Consider the following 7,197-nt stretch of genomic DNA (forward strand, 5'->3'; position numbering starts at 1 on the left):
TTCCCCTTAATGGTGAGTACTTTTCAGGCGAGGGTGAAGCTGAAGGCTTAACTGAAAACAGTTTAAGAAGTGCTCCCGTCTCTGGCACTCAGCTACCCAGTTCCCAATGGGGTCCAAACCCCAAATAGTTCCCTTTTACCCTGTATAAGCTGTAAAATCCTGTGACCAGGGCAGCTGCCTAGCAGCCTGCACATCTGCCTGCCAGTGCGAGAGCTTGTAAGGCACTAATCTGGATAGTGGTGGCTGGGTGGCAGTGACCATGAAGAGCCAGCAGAGTGGTGCAGCAGAAGTGTGCTGGGCCCATAACCCAGAGGTTAATGGACCAAAAACATTCTCTGCTACATGTGTGCTTGTTTGTTTTCCCTCGGGGCCTTCCAGCAAGGCAGTGACCAGCAGAGCACCAAGAGCCTAGGCCAAGAGGCTGTCTGGGCTGAAGGCAAAAGGCAGGCCTGGCCATGGCGACGGCCTCCTGTCCCGGAATGAGGCTACAGTGTTTCCTGGTCCCCTTTTCCCACCCACACTGGTGAGTAGCGGCTGCTGCAAGAGAACATGAGGGAGGCTCTAGGGACACCAGGCAATGCTGTGTGTGTGGCTGTCAGGGGAAAGAGCCAAGGCTCCTGACTCGACCTGCCATTGACTTGCGTGGCTCTGCGCGCCATCAGCCAAGGCAGGCCAGTCTGCGGATGTGAGTCAGGCTTGAGCAGCATGGCCACGCTTTCCTGATGAGGCATGAGGCAGGCCAAGAGCTTTGCACAGCCTACAGGGAAGTGGGAGGAAGGTGTCTTTGAGTCTCCTCTGCTTCTCCCTTGCTGCTTGGGCGGAGGCGGGGAGGGAGTGAAATGTTCCCGGCTGAAAGTTTTTGTGCTGGGCCTTGAGGATTAAGCCTGAGCCTCTGGAACAGCTGCTGGGCGATGGGTTTCTGAATGGCATCCAGCCCAGTCTTTGGGCCACCAGCTGAAAGCACTGAGGCCAAGAGGCAGCAAAATGGGACCTTTGAGGCTCCCCACAGGCAGGGTCGGCTTTAGGAAGTATGGGCCCAATTCGAACATTTTCAGCGAGGCCCCGGCAGGGATGACTAAAAAAAAACCATGTAAAAAAAAGCCTTTCATTTCTTAGCAGCCGGTTCCCTGTAAAAAGTTCTGATTTAAGGGGTGTGCCATAGTATGTATTTTTTGTACCAATAGAGTTACCATACATCCGTATTTTTAAAAATTCCTCCCAGATGGCGATTTAAAAACCAAAAAGCTGGACATGTCCAGGAAAATACGGATGTATGTTAACCCTACCTAAAGTTCTTTTTTAAAAAGATGGGCCTGAACTAGAAATGAGCTCCGTTTCACATGTGTGGGTCCCCACCACTCCCTGGCAGTGTGCTAGAGTGACCAGATGTCCCGATTTTATAGGGACAGTCCCGATTTGGGGGTCTTTTTCTTATATAGGATCCTATTACCCCCCTACCCTGTTCCAATTTTTCACACTTGCTGTCTGGTGTGCACATGTGTGGGTCACAGCTGTTCACTGCCCCTCTCATTGCAGCAGGTGTGCAGGATTACTGCCCTGGGAACTGCAGGGCACTAGTGAATGTGGGGCTGGCTGGAGGCAGGGCAGGGGCTGACTGGAGGTAGGGTCTGGCTGCAAGCAGGGCAAGGCGTGCGGGCCTGGCTGCAGACAGGGCAGTGGGTGCAGGACTGGCTGCAGATGGGCTGGCTGCAGTCAGAGCAGGGTCTGTGGGACTGGCTGTTGACAGGGGCTGGCTGCAGGCAGGGGGATTTGGGGTACGGTGGGCTGGTTGGCTTCAGGCAGGCCTCAGGGGAGTGCGCAGGGGTTGGCAGGCCTGGAGACAGAGGAGTGTGGGACTGGCTGACTTCAGGCAGGGGGGTGCAGCAGGGGTTGGCTGGAGACAGGGCAGGGGGTGCAGGGCTGGTGCAGGCAGGGCAGGGGGTGCAGCAGGGGCTGGCTGTGGGCAGGGGTGCGGGTACAGGGGGTACAGCCTACGCTGTACGCTAAGTGCCCCCTCCTCCTCCTCCTCCACCAAGGTAGCAGCAGCAGCCCAGGGCTCGGGGGCTTTTTAAAGGGCCCATGGCTCCCCTGCTTCCACCGCCCCAGCCCTTTGAATAGCTGCAGGAGCCCTGAGGAAGCAGCAGGGCTCCAGGAGCTATTTAAAGGACCAGGGAGGCAGAGGCAGCTGGAGCCCCCTGTTAGCCCAAGGCTCTGGGGGTTATTTAAAAAGCCTGGGCCTCCTCTGCTTCTACCACTTCAGCCCTTCAAATAGCTGCAGGAGCCCTGGGGAAGTGGCGGGGCTTCGGGGGCTATTTAAAGGGCCGGGGCAGTAGAAGCAAGGGGAGCCCCAGACTTTTTAAACTGCCCCCCAAGGCTCCAGCAGTGGGGCTCTGGTGGCAATTTAAAGAGCCTGAGGCTCCAGTCCCTGCTGGGAGCCCCAGGCCCTTTAAATTGCCCCCTGGAGGGGCTGGGCCACCCTGGTACAGTGCACCAGCAGGGCTTGGCTGCAGGGCCCGATTCAGGGGAATTGGCTGAATTGGCCTAAAGCCGGCCCTGCCCGCAGACCTCAGGAAAGCAAGGAAGTAGCACAGGCTTATCACTGTCCCTGGGTGGGCTTGAACCACCATCCTTTCAGTTAAAAGCCAAACATGCTGACCCATTGCACCACAGAGACACAGACAGGCCAGGCTGTATGGAGCACAACAGTCAGGAATCAGCTCAGGGTCCGGTCTAGCATATGTATGCAGTGGTTGGACAAGTAACAGCAAGGAACTGGACTGGTGTGGAGTGAAAGATCTGTGGGAAGGAACCAAAAATAGCACTGGGGCTGCGATACAGCGCTTGCATACACTTTCTTTGGCCTTTTTTGCTGGAAGAGTTAGCAGGACAAGCTTGTTAGTCACAGGTCAGGGGGTGAGTTTATGCAAATTCTGGACTCTGGGACCCAAGCTGGGGTGAGAGGGGCACAACTTTTGTGGTACATGCACCCTCCCTGCAACCAACCTTTGTAACTTCACTCCATAACAGTGCACACAGAGCAACCTTTTACCTTTCAGCACCAAAGCATACTGTAGAGAAATCTAATGGCATAAGTTTAAGATGAGAGACTTCAGTACTAACAACAATTCTAAAATATTCAAAAATACTTCTGTCTATAGACACCAGACAGAAAATCAATCAAACCAAACACATGCAGCGCCCAAACAAACATCCATTCCTATTTCCTACCTGCTTTTGGTGTTTGCAACCCATACCCCTTAATGATGAGTCCTTTACAGGCGAGGGTCAAGCTCAGGCCTCAAATGCCAGGTACAGTTACTCTGTCCTTGATCCAAAATAAACAGGAAAATACACTGGATTACTCCTGCCCCAATAACAAAGAGACTGGGGATCCCACAGCAGCTGAAATGACCATTTGGACAAGCACTCCCCTCATGCAATCTGGGGTGGGTGTAACCATGCAAATGACATCAGCCCCAAAAGGCCTTTACAACAGATCACCAACAGATGGCAGGGGAGAGTTCATACCGACCCTGCTTAAACTAGATTGTGGCAAAGATTAAAAAACATTGAACGTTAAAACTCACCAAACGCGGGTCAATCCATTCTCATTGTCTTACCCGCTTAAACTCCACACCTGAACGTAGCCCTCACATGGACAACATACCCTCCTAACTCAGTGTCTGTACGTTAACCTTTTTCCCCCAGTCAGGGCTATTGCAGATTCTGTATTCCTTACACCACCCGATCTTAAACCGAACTTCGCACCCCCTGGGTAATCTGTACATTGTTCCCTGATCACCAGAAACTTCTACGCCTAAATGCTGTACCGTGCACATTTTTCCTCATTGAACGTCATCTTAGTAAAATGTTGACATTTGTTCGAGATCCCAGCTCCTGTTCCTTTGCAAGGCGTGTGTCTTTGCTCTGGGTTTTAGTCTGCTAATACAGCGGGGGCAGGGTAGGGGCCGATTGAGCCAGAGGCGCTTGCCTGCTGCAGACACGGATCCAAGGCTGAACCTCGTCCCCCACAAGCTGAAGGCTTAACTGAAAACAGTTTAAGAAGTTCTCCCGTCTCCGGCACTCAGCTACCCAGCTCCCAATGGGGTCCGAACCCCAAATAGATCCCTTTTACCCTGTAGAAGCTGTAAAATCCTGTGACCAGGGCAGCTGCCTAGCAGCCGGCGCATCTGCCTGCCAGCGTGAGAGCTCGTAAGGCACTAATCCAGATAGAGGTGGCTGGGTGGCAGGGGAGTAAAGAGCCAGCAGAGTGCTGCAGCAGACACGTGCTGGGCCCATAACCCAGAGGTCAATGGATCAAAGCCATTCTCTGATACAAGAGCACTTGTCTCTTTTCCCTCTGGTCCTTCAAGGGATCAAAACCCGCAGCTTGCTGGCCCAGCTCTGTCTGCCATGCACCTGGGCAGCAGCAGGACAGTCTCAGGACAGCAGCTCCCATCCATTATCTCTTGTAGTGGAAAGAAAGTAGAATTGTGGTTGGACTTTTGCTATTTCTGTTCAGGGAGTCAGTGGCTGTGAGGCAATCCTTACTGATAATGGCAGGGGAAGAGTTCTCTCTTCTGCACTGATGCTGCAATTTTTGATGTGCCCTTTCTCCCCCCCTTCAAGGCAGGCAGGCTTGGTGGCTTGCGGAGGTGGGTCAAGCCTGGTTTCTTTTGGCAGACACCTGGTTGAGAACTGGTGCTCTACAATCTTGTCTAAACTGACCAGCCCTAATGTCTATAGCCTCGTCTCATACTTTGGAAGCCTTTTATTTACCCCTTTCCACTGCAAAAACTGACTATTTAGTCCTACTCTTTCTTTCCAAGCTGCTAACCAGTTACTGATCCATGAGAGGGCATGAGCTATCTGGAGTAGCTTGTGACTGTGAGTGGCAACCTCAGGGCAGACTGTTAAGAAGCAGGGCACAATCCCCAAACTGGTTGTGTGTTCTAGACCTACATTTCACCAAGTGTCAGATTCTGGATGATGTCCCTTTTATGACTTTTTAAAGCAAACTTGCTATTTTTGCATCATTTAAGAGTTCTATGCAGAGGACTAGAAATGTTTCTATTAACCTGAATGTTAGATCATTTTAACATTGGCTGGAATCAAAATGTTAAATTATGACTTTAATAACTGATACTTACTCTATCTCAGGACTAGCTATTAAACTGATTTTTGGACTAGGGAGATGGAATAGCAGCTTCCTCCATCCGTTGCACACATCACCCTGTTATTGTGGCACTGAACGCCCAGGAGCGGTGGACCTCCCTGTGAGGAGAATATCGTGGTTGAAGAGCAGCGAAGAAAAGTGGTGTTGTCTGTGTTCCCATTTGGTTTGTACTGAATATGGTTTTGAGTCGTTTGTAACTCTTTCGTCAGTTATTAGTAACATCTTATTATTCGACCTCTGAGTTGAAAGGCTGCTCTTGCAGGTTTTACTTTGTCGTTGTTTGTAGGTCAAACAGCCGCTTTCTTAGGTCTGGTCTACACTACGCATTTAAACCAAATTTAGCAGCATTAAAACGAATTAACCCTGCACCCGTCCACACAATGAAGCCCTTTATATCGATATAAAATGCTCTTAATACCGATATCTGTTCTCCTCCCCAACGAGGGGAGTAGCAGGAAATCGGTATTGCCATGTCGGATAAGGGTTAGTGTGGCCGCAATTCGACAGTATTGGCTTCCGGGCGGTATCCCACAGTGCAACGCTGTGACCACTCTGGAAAGCAATCTGAACTTGAATGCACTGGCCAGGTAAACAGGAAAAGCCCCGCAAACTTTTGAATTTCATTTCCTGTTTGCCCAGCATGGAGCTCTGATCAGCACGGGTGGCAATGCAGTCCCAAATCCAAAAAGAGCTCCAGCATGGACGTATGGGAGATATTGGATCTGATCGCTGTATGGAGAGACAAATCTGTTCTATCAGAGCTCCATTACAGAAGACGAAATGCCAAAGCATTTGAAAAAATCTCCAGGCTATGATAGACAGAGTCCACAGCCGGGACTCAGCACAGTGCTATGTGACAAACGTAATGGAAAGCCAAAGAATCAAATGGACGCTCATGGAGAGAGGGAGGGGGGACTGAGGACTCCAGCTATTCCACAGTCCCCACAGTCTTCGAAAAGCATTTGCATTCTTAGCTGAGCTCCCAATGCCTGAACAGTCAAACACATTTTCCCGGGTGTTTCAAGGGACCCTGGAGCTAGGCTAAGGGGTCCAACGGGCAGGGCCCCTGGAGCTAGGGTTAGGGGCCCCACAGATAGGGCCTTTGGAGCTAGGCTTAGGGCTCCCACGGGAAGGACCTCTGGAGTTAGGGTTAGGGGCCCCATGGATAGGGCCCCTTGAGCTAGGGTAAGGGGCCCCACGGGTAGGGCCTCTGAAGCTAGGGTTAGGGGCCCCAGGGGTAGGGGGCCTGCAAATAGGGTTAGGGGTCCCACGAGAAGCGACCTTGGAGCTAGGGTTAGGGACCCCACGGGAAGGGCCCTTGGAGCTAGGGTTAGGGTTCCCACTGGTAGGGCCCCTGAAGCTAGGGTTAGGGGCCCCAGGGGTAGGGCCCATGTAGCTAGGGTTTGGAGCCCCAGGGATGGGGCCCATGGAGCTAGGGTTAGAGGCCTCACAGGTAGGGCCCCTGAAGGTAGGGCTAGGCGCCCCAGGGGAAAGGCCCCTGGAGCTAAGATTAGGGGTCCCACAGGTAGGTCCCCTGGTGCTAGGATTATGGGTCAAATCGGCATGAATCCAGGAGCTGAGGTTAGAGCTCCCACAGGTAGGACCTCAGGAGCTAGGGTTAGGGGTCCCACAGATAGGGCCCCCTGAGCTTGGGTTAGGGATCCCAAAGGAAGCGCCTTTGTAGCTAGGGTTTGGAGCCCCAGGGATGGGACCCATGGAGCTAGGGTTAGGGGTTCCAGGAGTGAGGCCCCTGGAACTAGGGTTAGACGCCTCACAGGTAGGGCCCCTGAAGGTAGGGCTAGGCTCCCCAGGGGAAAGGCCCCTGGAGCTAAGATTAGGGGTCCCACAGGTAGGTCCCCTGGAGCTAGGATTATGGGTCAAATCGGTATGAATCCAGGAGCTGAGGTTAGAGCTCCCACAGGTAGGACCTCAGGAGCTAGGGTTAGGGGTCCCACAGACAGGGCCTCTGGAGCTTGGGTTAGGGATCCCAAGGGAAGGGTCTCTGGAGCTAGGGTTAGGGT

The 7,197-nt window shown here is 52.6% G+C and overlaps 1 non-coding gene across 1 annotated transcript; it reads right to left on the reverse strand.

Annotated features, from left to right (window-relative positions):
- Positions 1-2,600: 2,600 nt before the first annotated feature.
- On the reverse strand, positions 2,601-2,674 carry TRNAK-UUU. Its single transcript has one exon. It is a non-coding gene; the product is annotated as a tRNA-Lys (tRNA).
- Between the last annotated feature and the right edge of the window lie 4,523 nt (positions 2,675-7,197).

This window comes from Gopherus evgoodei, unplaced genomic scaffold, assembly GCF_007399415.2.
Source record: "Gopherus evgoodei ecotype Sinaloan lineage unplaced genomic scaffold, rGopEvg1_v1.p scaffold_31_arrow_ctg1, whole genome shotgun sequence".
Lineage (NCBI taxonomy): Eukaryota > Metazoa > Chordata > Testudines > Testudinidae > Gopherus > Gopherus evgoodei.